Here is a 7,346-nt window from a genome sequence, read left to right as displayed (position 1 = left end):
GTATTTAAGCATTTAAACACTCTTCATTTGTGTCCATATGGACTTACAGGTGTTCCTGCAGGTGGTCCTACAGGTGTTCTAGGTGTTCCTACAGGTGGTCCTACAGGTGTTCTGTGTTCATGCAGGTGGTCCTACAGGTGTTCTAGGTGTTCCTACAGGTGGTCCTACGGGTGTTCTGTGTTCTTGTGGGTGGTCCTACGGGTGTTCTAGATCAGCGTTTCTCAACCGGGGTGCCGTCTGTCTTCATCGGGGGTGCCGTCAAAATATTCTGATGTGAAATAAAAAACTATTGTTTTAAAAATTGAAGTTATTATACACTTTAAAAATCATTAAAATGTATTTCATATGACCAGATCTCTCAAGTTTGGTGGGCGTGAGCTTTTTTTCCGGCGGGGGGGATTGGAATCTGTCGCGATGGTTAGTGTAGCGGCTGTGTGTGTGTGTGTGTGGTTGGGGAGCGGGCTGGCTAAAGTCTACCAAGAAACAGCGCGATCTATATTCTGATTGGTTCAACCTGTTATAATATACAACCGATGGATTGGCTGAATATGCTGCGGTGTGCGGCGATTAGATTATTAAAAAAATAAATTAATAATAATAATATTCAAGCGTGAGAAATTCCATGTGTGGCGTGAGAGCGTGTGAAATCGCTAAATATGCGTGAGTCTCACGCTCAAAGCGTGCATATGACCTGCATATGACCAAGGTCAGCACGTGATTACGCAGGTTTCCCACTGACTGTAAGTCACATTTATCTGCTCTCTGTCTTAATAATCACTTTTTTTGTGTTATGTTGGCCGGGAGATGGTTGCAGAGAGTATGTTTTCAGGGTTGCCAACGCTCACGCATTGAGCATGAGACACACGCATTTGACCGTTTTCACACGCTCTCACGGCACACTTCCGATATCTCACATCCGAAAAAAAAAATCTTGTTTATTTATCTGATCCATATCTATGATTCAATGAGTTACTAGTTCGCTCTGGCGCCAACCACCCGCGATCGATAGATTGCGATATAATACTTAATTTGTGTCCATTTTACGTTCACACCCCCCCCCCCCCCCCCGTCAACAACTTACGTCTCCACCCCACCCCCCCCCCCCCCCCAAAGCCTGTTTTTTTAACGCATTGTAAACTGGGGTGCCTTAAAATTTTGCATGCATATAAAGGGTGCCACAACTGAAAAAAGGTTGAGAAACACTGTTCTAGATGTTCGTACAGGTGGTCCTACGGGTGTTCTAGATGTTCCTACAGGTGGTCCTACAGGTGTTCTAGATGTTCCTACAGGTGTTCTGTGTTCTTGTGGGTGGTCCTAGAGGTGTTCTAGGTGTTCCTGCAAGGGATTTTACTGGTGTTATGCACATTTTCTTAAGAAACAGGATTTTCTGAATGGAAGCTTTTAATGAGCTATTAGCTATTAGCCCCTTGTGCTCAATATATAGATCTACACGGTGTCACAGTTCACTGACACAATAGACATGATGAACAACTAAAAGTCCTTCTGCCTCATGTTCATTAGACGCATATAAACACAGTGAGGTATAAAACATAACTGTGATGAATTTGGATCTTGGATACACAAAATACAATCCCACATTCCCTTATGTGATTGGTTTATCCAGGACTGCGAAGACCTTGAGGAAGTCGTTGGCCGTAGTGGATTCAGAAGCGGTGCTATAGAACTGTGCTGATGGTGTCTGAGTCGTTTCTCTGGCTGGGACTCCCAGGTAGGGCCCTGAGGTACTCTAGATGCCTCCGGGCACCGTCCTGGTTCTGGCGCACGTAGTACACCACGTAGGCTATCACCATGGTGAACCAGCCAAACATGGTGACGAACATGGCCACGTCTGTGGTCTTGCGATGGAAGCTGCAGAGATTGACGCCCGAGTCGAGCACCTGTATAACGGGCTTGTCTGCAAACTCCTCCTGCACGGCTGTGTGGCAGCTCACCTGGTTCACCGTGTCGGGGTCCAGCTGAAGCTCCCTCAGAACCTCCTGGAGGGCACACTCACAGTGCCAGGGGTTCCCTGCCAGGCTGACTCTTGCATGCAGCCTAGCAAACGTTTCTCTCGGGACTCTCTGCAACAAGTTGTTGGACAAGTCCAAGACTCGAAGGCCCTCTGAGATGCCTTGGAAGGCCCCTTCCTCCACCACCTCGATGGCGTTGTTGGACACGTCCAGTTCCTGGAGGAGACGCAGACCCTTGAAGGCCTGGGTGGGGATGCGGGTGATTCGGTTGGAGGCCAGCTGGAGAGACATGGTGTCCTCTGGAATGTCGGTTGGGATGTGGTCGAGGTCGCGGGACATGCAGCGGACCATCTTGAGCTGGTTCTTCTCTGCGCACTGGCACTCTTTGGGACAAGCAGACATGGTGCTGACCGAGAGAACTAGAACCAGAACCCCTGAGATGCTGATCAGTGGCCTGTTATCCGTCGTACACATGTCGGCACAAAACATCTCCGCTCATCCACTCTGCTATTTCCAAGCATTTCAGGTCACACATTCCCAAATGACAAAGTCAACTACTAAAACACAAACACCAAAGGCTCCTGCACTTGATTTGAGCCCCGTCTGTGTAGACCAAAGATCTCACAGTTAGCAGGAAGATCCATCAGCCAGCTCTCGGGAAGAGATTATTCCACTGGACAGGAATCTAGATCCAAACACCTGGGGCGAAGGATGTTGGAGGACAAATTGTTACTAACACTGCAGTCAACACAGAAATCCTTCAGCCATTAGAGTAAACCCAGCTTTCTTCACATCAGTTAAATGTGCATAAGTGTTGTTTAGGTGTGATTGTGATTTGATTTGATTTGATTGTGGTTCTAACAGTCACCTGCTGACGGACTGAAAGAGAAAAATGACAAAGATTCAAAAACAAACTCATCCTAAAGTTCATTTGAGTTATATGGAAAAGACTAGAGTCTATTTTTTATAATCTGTCTTTTTGAACTTGTCACGCTACGGTCCCCGAACCCTTCCTTTGGGGCGTGTGTTAACGTTGTCTGCGTCTATTCGTCTGCGTCAATGTCTCTCTGTGGGTGCGGGTGCGTCTTGTCATTATCCGTCTCACCTGTGGCTCGTCTCGTCATCACGTGGGGTTGATGTGGTCTGTCTATTTAATGTGCGTTCGCGCAGTGTCTTGTGCTCGTCGTTGTCTAAGTTTACACGTTGTGTGTGCGTGTTTCAATGTTAGCTGTGCGCTTACTGCGCTATTATTGTCTCAATAAAAGTGACGTCTGTTGCCACAAGAGGGATCCGTGTCTCGTCCTTCGCTGCGCTCCCAGCGTCACAGAACGACGAGCCGTCTGAGACACCCAAGTATGCCAGGCTACGTGACCCGACCAAAGAAGGGCAAGAAGCCCAGCAAGCGATGTCACGCCTCTTCCCCTGCCCAGCACCGCAAGACCACAGCGACCCCTGAGATGATGCAGCAGGACCCTGTCTGTGCGCTCATGCTGCGTCAGGCTCAGGCGTCCTCCACCGCGGAGATGGCGGTGTATTTCCGTGAGACCGCGGAACGAATGTGGCGAGAGCGACACCCCTCGCCTTCCCGGGACCTCTCACCTCTATGGGTAGGTGCCGTGGAGATATGCGCCACCGAGAAAACCCCGGAAGGCGAGTTCTCAGAAGAGGGCTCGGAAGGCGAGGATGAGGAAGAGGAAGGCGAAGAGGAAGACCAGGCTCCCTCGGTTTGTTCCGCCCCCGCCATATACTACGGTGAGGGTGAAGAGGGAGAAAACGCCTACCCTCCGTCGATATGCGACGCCTCCACTGTGAACTATGGTGAGGAAGAGGAGGTGGATTACCCTCCGTCGGTTTGCGACGCCTCCACCGTTAACTACGGTGGTGAGGAGGAGGAGTACGAAGACGATTACCCTCCATCGGAGTACTCCGCATCGGCTGTAGGCTACGGTAAGGAGGAGGGGGAGTACGAAGATTACCCTCCGTCGGAGTACTCCGCACCTGCCGTAGGTTACGGTGAGGAAGAGGAGGAGTACGAAGAGGAAGATCGTCCTCCGTCCGTGCACTCAGGCGTCTCAGAGTGCACGGACAGCGAACTCTACTCAGAGGACGAGGGCAGTCCGCCCCCCTCTGAGTGTTCTGCTGGGACTGTGAAGGGGAGGTGGACCCCGTCCTCAGATCGCTCCGGAGGAGAGAGGATGGACTGCTCCCGGGGGTGGCAGCCCGGAGCAGCCCATGAGTTGGAGCCGGGACAGCGAGGCGACCGAGATGGAGGTGGAAGAGCCCACGGTCGACTCCAGAGGACGGTCGCGGAGCGAGACGGGCGTACCATACGGCCAGCTGGGGGGAGAGTCCACCCGCCGCGCTGCACCCGGCGCGTCCACCCGCCGCGCTGCACCCGGCGTGTCCGCCCGCCGCGCTGCACCCGGCGCGTCCGCCCGCCGCGCTGCACCCAGCGCGTCCGCCCGCCGCGCTGCACCCGGCGCAGCAAAGCCTGGAGGAGGACCGTTCGCTGCAGCACCTGCAGCTCCCGATCTCTCTCCCCTTATCGCTCTACTCCTGGCGCGTAGTCTGGCGCCTGTTTCGTGTGTGTCTGTCCCAGTGTTCGTGAGTCTGCCCGTATGTGTACCGAACCCCTTTTTCCCGTTTGTTCCTCTGTGTGTAAGTGTTCCTGTTTGTGTGTTTGTGTCCGTCCCGTTAAACGTGTCTAACGTGTTTTCCCCGGTCTTCCCAGGGAGGGTGTTCTAAGCTGTTCGTGGCGGACTCTCCACCGAGGGCGGTCATCTCCCAGACGCAGGACTGGGTGCTTCGGATCCGCCCATCGACGTGGGTTCGGGGCACTCGGTCCTGTTGGCACCCCGGGACGGGTAGTGCCCTTGGTGGGGGCGTCTGTCACGCTACGGTCCCCGAACCCTTCCTTTGGGGCGTGTGTTAACGTTGTCTGCGTCTATTCGTCTGCGTCAATGTCTCTCTGTGGGTGCGGGTGCGTCTTGTCATTATCCGTCTCACCTGTGGCTCGTCTCGTCATCACGTGGGGTTGATGTGGTCTGTCTATTTAATGTGCGTTCGCGCAGTGTCTTGTGCTCGTCTTTGTCTAAGTTTACACGTTGTGTGTGCGTGTTTCAATGTTAGCTGTGCGCTTACTGCGCTATTATTGTCTCAATAAAAGTGACGTTTGTTGCCACAAGAGGGATCCGTGTCTCGTCCTTCGCTGCGCTCCCAGCGTCACAGAACTGTCTTTTTAAAAACATTTTATTGGGGTTCATGCTTTCTGCTACTTCTGCTACATGCCTATACATCATAACATATACATACATAAACTGCTGCAGTAAAGAAGTTATCAATAATATTTTATTAGTTAATGGAACACTTGAAAAATATGCTCAACTCATTGTAAATCAGACTTTTTTCTTTGCTTTAGATGACTACAAGAAACAGCCACTGTAAAAATGGTTTCTGCTTTAAGCACAATTCATACAAACGTTTGCAAGGATCCTTTGCTGTCTGATACATGAGGCCAACACTCCAATAATCTATACAATGATTATAAATGATTATAAAATATTATAAAAAAGGAGGAAAGTCACGTTCACCAATTACCTGATGAATCTGTAATCAGATACTGCAACGTTGACTTTAAATTAAAGAGCCAGACACTGAAATAATAAAAATAAGACAGCTGTATTTTATTTTATTTAAATGTAGCCTTTTCATATTCTCACTTCCATCGCATAAATACACTCCACAACCTTGGAGAGGGCTGCTTCACCACACTGCTCTATTATTCTGCAATTTCAGCGTTGCCGGTTCAGAGCCCACAGAGCAACATCTGACCTGCAGACGGCATCAGAATTCTCCACTCAGATCCACCTACTCAAAACACTAACATACGTCCGTCTGACACTCAAAAGGATCCATACTAACCTGCTCTAACGTCTCTAGGTGAGCGGCTGTACACTATGCTTCATAAAGGATCTGCACTGAGGGTGTCCTGGGTTCTCTGTGGTGGAGTGTGTTTCAGGGTTAAAGTGAACGCTGCTGAGTGAGACTAATATCACACTATGAGGCCAGTCACAAGTGGTTGATCTTTCTAGCTTCAGATATGAGCAGAAAGCAGTTAAATATCATGCATTTATCATCTTTACCGCTTTATCCCGCTAGTAACAGTTCATGCTGGTGCCAATCCCAGCATCATCAGGCAAAGGTGATACATCACGGATAAGATGCCAGTCTGCCTCAGGGCCAACACACACACACACACACACACACACACACATGTTCGGACAGTGCGAGGAGAGCAGAGTACCCAGGAAAACCCATGTAAGTTCCACACAGAACGGCCTGGAACGGGAATCAAACCCAGATCCCCTTTTTGTGAGGCGACAGTGCTAAACACCATGACCGTGTCTTTAATCAGTAATCGACGCTATAAGCAGTAATCGACGCTTCGAAACGATTAACACACGCACGGGAAATAATATATTCTATAAAGATCACACAGAAATGTAAATCACGCACACGCACATATACTTTGCGTTTCAAAAGTGTTTTTAAATATCTTCATATATTGCGTCCATCGTCGTGTCAGCAACCTACAGGTCCTCTGAAGCACTAACCTGGTCTCCAGGTCAGGTGCGCAAAAGGCGGCTGAGACAACTACCACGACCGTATATTAAATTGTTTTAACATTAACGTTCAACACTTCTAACGTATTAGGTATTACGTCGCAACTGACATCCACAGTACAACGTTGCTAAATTTGCATAAGATCTGAAAGTTAATAAAAATTCATATTCAGAAATGAGAATTCTTACCTCCGAGTACCGCCTAAACAAAATAATAATTGCGAGCGTCTTGTTTTGGTGCATCTTCAAGGTGATGAAAAACGCAAAACTATCCCGCAGTGAGAAAGCGCGTGAGGAGAGCGCGTGAGGAGAGCGCGCGAGGAGAGCGCGTGTCTTCACACACTTGTTGCTCCGCCAGATTCTCCATCTAACATCAATTGCGTAATACGGCATTTTTCTAATTGGAAGAGTAGCGATGCGCTTTTTTTCTTAGCCAAACACCTGAAAATAGAGCAACCTCCGAAATAGCACCTGGCGCCCGGAGCGACGGCTGTCTGCTCTCGTTAAATTATGACCGGTCCAGGCGTTCAAAGTTACACGGTATCATATGCTGTTTATCTCTGGGGAATGATGCCAGTACGGTAAAGGTAAGTACACACACGTCTGACGGAAATAACTTGCGCAGCGGCACTCGGATACAAAACCAGAGAATGAAATATAATTATAGGTGGAAAGGAGTCCTTGTGCCCAGGGTTAATTTGGTTAAAAGATGTATGTGGACAGGTAGGCTGCATTTCTTCCAATTGGACAGATG

The 7,346-nt window shown here is 49.4% G+C and overlaps 1 pseudogene across 2 annotated transcripts; it reads right to left on the bottom strand.

Annotated features, from left to right (window-relative positions):
- Positions 1-1,122: 1,122 nt before the first annotated feature.
- Positions 1,123-6,940, bottom strand: LOC143522220 (leucine-rich repeat-containing protein 3 pseudogene; annotated as a pseudogene). Of its 2 annotated transcripts, none has more exons than XR_013132965.1 (2): positions 6,782-6,940; positions 1,123-2,669 (listed from the first exon to the last, which is right to left on the bottom strand). The product of XR_013132965.1 is annotated as a leucine-rich repeat-containing protein 3 pseudogene, transcript variant X1 (transcript). The 2 variants fall into 2 exon arrangements; XR_013132966.1 differs by having other exon boundaries at positions 1,123-2,353.
- Between the last annotated feature and the right edge of the window lie 406 nt (positions 6,941-7,346).

Source organism: Brachyhypopomus gauderio, chromosome 8 (genome assembly GCF_052324685.1).
Source record: "Brachyhypopomus gauderio isolate BG-103 chromosome 8, BGAUD_0.2, whole genome shotgun sequence".
In the NCBI taxonomy this organism is placed as follows: Eukaryota; Metazoa; Chordata; class Actinopteri; order Gymnotiformes; family Hypopomidae; genus Brachyhypopomus; species Brachyhypopomus gauderio.
This window is presented reverse-complemented; position numbering and strand designations above follow the sequence as displayed.